Raw genomic sequence first — 2,500 nt, 5'->3', positions numbered from 1 at the left:
CGGGTATCTCGACCTTTAGTATACGGGAAAACCTCAAAATTAATGTTTAGCGCCCAACGTGGGGCTCGAACCCACGACCCCGCGATTAAGAGCCTCGTGCTCTACCGACTGAGCTAGCCGGGCTTGTATCCATGCATTTTAAATGAATTCCAGTAAATGAACAATCTTTTGCGAGAATCTAGAGTTTTACTGTATTGGCAAAGTTCAAAATTGTTGATTAGAGCCCAACGTGGGGCTCGAACCCACGACCCCAAGATTAAGAGTCTCGTGCTCTACCGACTGAGCTAGCCGGGCTTGTATCCATGCATTTAAATGAATTTTAGTAAATGGACTCTCTTTTTCGAGAATCTAGAGTATAAGTGTACTGGCAAAGTTCAAAATTGTCACGTAGCGCCCAACGTGGGGCTCGAACCCACGACCCCGAGATTAATAGTCTCGTGCTCTACCGACTGAGCTAGCCGGGCTTGTATCCATGTACTTTAAATGAATTCCAGTAAATGAACAATCTTTTGCGAGAATCTAGAGTTTTAGTGTATTGGCAAAGTCCAAAATTGTTGATTAGCGCCCAACGTGGGGCTCGAACCCACGACCCCGAGATTAAGAGTCTCGTGCTCTACCGACTGAGCTAGCCGGGCCTGTATTCGTGCATTTTAAATGAATTCCAGTAAATGAACAATCTTTTGCGAGAATCTAGAGTTTTAGTGTATTGGCAAAGTTCAAAATTGTTGATTAGCGCCCAACGTGGAGCTCGAACAAACGACCCCGAGATTAAGAGTCTCGTGCTCTACCGACTGAGCTAGCCGGGCTTGTATCCATGTATTTAAATGAATTTTAGTAAATGGACTCTCTTTTTCGAGAATCTAGAGTATAAGTGTACTGGCAACGTTCAAAATTGTCACGTAGCGCCCAACGTGGGGCTCGAACCCACGACCCCGAGATTAAGAGTCTCGTGCTCTACCGACTGAGCTAGCCGGGCTTGTATCCATGTACTTTAAATGAATTCCAGTAAATGAACAATCTTTTGCGAGAATCTAGAGTTATAGTGTATTGGCAAAGTTCAAAATTGTTGATTAGCGCCCAACGTGGGGCTCGAACCCACGAGCCCGCGATTAAGAGTCTCGTGCTCTACCGACTGAGCTAGCCGGGCTTGTATCCATGCACTTTAAATGAATTCCAGTAAATGAACAATCTTTTGCGAGAATCTAGAGTTTTAGTGTATTGGCAAAGTCCAAAATTGTTGATTAGCGCCCAACGTGGGGCTCGAACCCACGACCCCGAGATTAAGAGTCTCGTGCTCTACCGACGGAGCAAGTCGAGCCTGTATCCGAGCATTTTAATTGAATTTCAGTAAATGGGTTATCTATTGCGGGTATACTAGTTTTAGTGTAAGGGAAAAACCTCAAAATTGTTGTTTAGCGCCCAACGTAGGGCTCGACCCCACGACCCCGAAATTAAGAGTCTCGTGCTCTACCGACTGAGCTAGCCGGGCTTGTATCCATGCACTTTAAATGAATTCCAGTAAATGAACAATCTTTTGCGTGAATCTAGAGTTTTAGTGTATTGGCAAAGTTCAAAATTGTTGATTAGCGCCCAACGTGGGGCTCGAACCCACGACCCCGAGATTAAGAGTCTCGTGCTCTACCGACTGAGCTAGCCGGGCTTGTATTCATGCATTTTAAATGAATTCCAGTAAATGAACAATCTTTTGCGAGAATCTAGAGTTTTAGTGTATTGGCAAAGTTCAAAATTGTTGATTAGCGCCCAACGTGGGGCTTGAACCCACGCCCCCGAGATTAAGAGTCTCGTGCTCTACCGACGGAGCAAGTCGAGCCTGTATCCGAGCATTTTAATTGAATTTCAGTAAATGGGTTATCTATTGCGGGTATAATAGTTTTAGTGTAAGGGAAAAACCTCAAAATTGTTGTTTAGCGCCCAACGTAGGGCTAGACCCCACGACCCCGAGATTAAGAGTCTCGTGCTCTACCGACTGAGCTAGCCGGGCTTGTATCCATGCACTTTAAATGAATTCCAGTAAATGAACAATCTTTTGCGTGAATCTAGAGTTTTAGTGTATTGGCAAAGTTCAAAATTGTTGATTAGCGCCCAACGTGGGGTTCGAACCCACGACCCCGAGATTAAGAGTCTCGTGCTCTACCGACTGAGCTAGCCGGGCTTGTATTCATGCATTTTAAATGAATTCCAGTAAATGAACAATCTTTTGCGAGAATCTAGAGTTTTAGTGTATTGGCAAAGTTCAAAATTGTTGATTAGCGCCCAACGTGGGGCTTGAACCCACGCCCCCGAGATTAAGAGTCTCGTGCTCTACCGACGGAGCAAGTCGAGCCTGTATCCGAGCATTTTAATTGAATTTCAGTAAATGGGTTATCTATTGCGGGTATACTAGTTTTAGTGTAAGGGAAAAACCTCAAAATTGTTGTTTAGCGCCCAACGTAGGGCTAGACCCCACGACCCCGAGATTAAGAGTCTCGTGCTCTACCGA

General features: G+C 45.0%; 15 non-coding genes across 15 annotated transcripts in view; all 15 read right to left on the bottom strand.

The window, feature by feature from the left end:
• Nucleotides 1–50: 50 nt before the first annotated feature.
• On the bottom strand, nt 51–123 carry TRNAK-CUU (transfer RNA lysine (anticodon CUU)). Its single transcript has one exon. It is a non-coding gene; the product is annotated as a tRNA-Lys (tRNA).
• A 98-nt stretch (nt 124–221) lies between these two features.
• On the bottom strand, nt 222–294 carry TRNAK-CUU (transfer RNA lysine (anticodon CUU)). Its single transcript has one exon. It is a non-coding gene; the product is annotated as a tRNA-Lys (tRNA).
• A 97-nt stretch (nt 295–391) lies between these two features.
• On the bottom strand, nt 392–464 carry TRNAN-AUU (transfer RNA asparagine (anticodon AUU)). The gene has a single exon. It is a non-coding gene; the product is annotated as a tRNA-Asn (tRNA).
• Nucleotides 465–562: 98 nt separating this feature from the next.
• Nucleotides 563–635, bottom strand: TRNAK-CUU (transfer RNA lysine (anticodon CUU)). The gene has a single exon. It is a non-coding gene; the product is annotated as a tRNA-Lys (tRNA).
• A 98-nt stretch (nt 636–733) lies between these two features.
• Nucleotides 734–806, bottom strand: TRNAK-CUU (transfer RNA lysine (anticodon CUU)). The gene has a single exon. It is a non-coding gene; the product is annotated as a tRNA-Lys (tRNA).
• Nucleotides 807–903: 97 nt separating this feature from the next.
• TRNAK-CUU (transfer RNA lysine (anticodon CUU)) lies at nt 904–976 on the bottom strand. Its single transcript has one exon. It is a non-coding gene; the product is annotated as a tRNA-Lys (tRNA).
• A 98-nt stretch (nt 977–1,074) lies between these two features.
• Nucleotides 1,075–1,147, bottom strand: TRNAK-CUU (transfer RNA lysine (anticodon CUU)). Its single transcript has one exon. It is a non-coding gene; the product is annotated as a tRNA-Lys (tRNA).
• Nucleotides 1,148–1,245: 98 nt separating this feature from the next.
• Nucleotides 1,246–1,318, bottom strand: TRNAK-CUU (transfer RNA lysine (anticodon CUU)). Its single transcript has one exon. It is a non-coding gene; the product is annotated as a tRNA-Lys (tRNA).
• Nucleotides 1,319–1,416: 98 nt separating this feature from the next.
• Nucleotides 1,417–1,489, bottom strand: TRNAK-CUU (transfer RNA lysine (anticodon CUU)). The gene has a single exon. It is a non-coding gene; the product is annotated as a tRNA-Lys (tRNA).
• A 98-nt stretch (nt 1,490–1,587) lies between these two features.
• TRNAK-CUU (transfer RNA lysine (anticodon CUU)) lies at nt 1,588–1,660 on the bottom strand. Its single transcript has one exon. It is a non-coding gene; the product is annotated as a tRNA-Lys (tRNA).
• A 98-nt stretch (nt 1,661–1,758) lies between these two features.
• TRNAK-CUU (transfer RNA lysine (anticodon CUU)) lies at nt 1,759–1,831 on the bottom strand. Its single transcript has one exon. It is a non-coding gene; the product is annotated as a tRNA-Lys (tRNA).
• Nucleotides 1,832–1,929: 98 nt separating this feature from the next.
• Nucleotides 1,930–2,002, bottom strand: TRNAK-CUU (transfer RNA lysine (anticodon CUU)). The gene has a single exon. It is a non-coding gene; the product is annotated as a tRNA-Lys (tRNA).
• Nucleotides 2,003–2,100: 98 nt separating this feature from the next.
• TRNAK-CUU (transfer RNA lysine (anticodon CUU)) lies at nt 2,101–2,173 on the bottom strand. Its single transcript has one exon. It is a non-coding gene; the product is annotated as a tRNA-Lys (tRNA).
• Nucleotides 2,174–2,271: 98 nt separating this feature from the next.
• On the bottom strand, nt 2,272–2,344 carry TRNAK-CUU (transfer RNA lysine (anticodon CUU)). The gene has a single exon. It is a non-coding gene; the product is annotated as a tRNA-Lys (tRNA).
• A 98-nt stretch (nt 2,345–2,442) lies between these two features.
• The window catches only part of TRNAK-CUU (transfer RNA lysine (anticodon CUU)), a 73-nt gene continuing 15 nt past the window's right edge, over nt 2,443–2,500 (bottom strand). The window contains exon 1 of the tRNA in view: nt 2,443–2,500. This exon is cut by the window's right edge and continues 15 nt beyond it. This is a non-coding gene — a tRNA (tRNA-Lys).

This window comes from Phalangium opilio, unplaced genomic scaffold (genome assembly GCF_054372755.1).
Source record: "Phalangium opilio isolate 3A_F unplaced genomic scaffold, DU_Popi_V2 ptg000390l_1, whole genome shotgun sequence".
In the NCBI taxonomy this organism is placed as follows: Eukaryota; Metazoa; Arthropoda; class Arachnida; order Opiliones; family Phalangiidae; genus Phalangium; species Phalangium opilio.
This window is presented reverse-complemented; position numbering and strand designations above follow the sequence as displayed.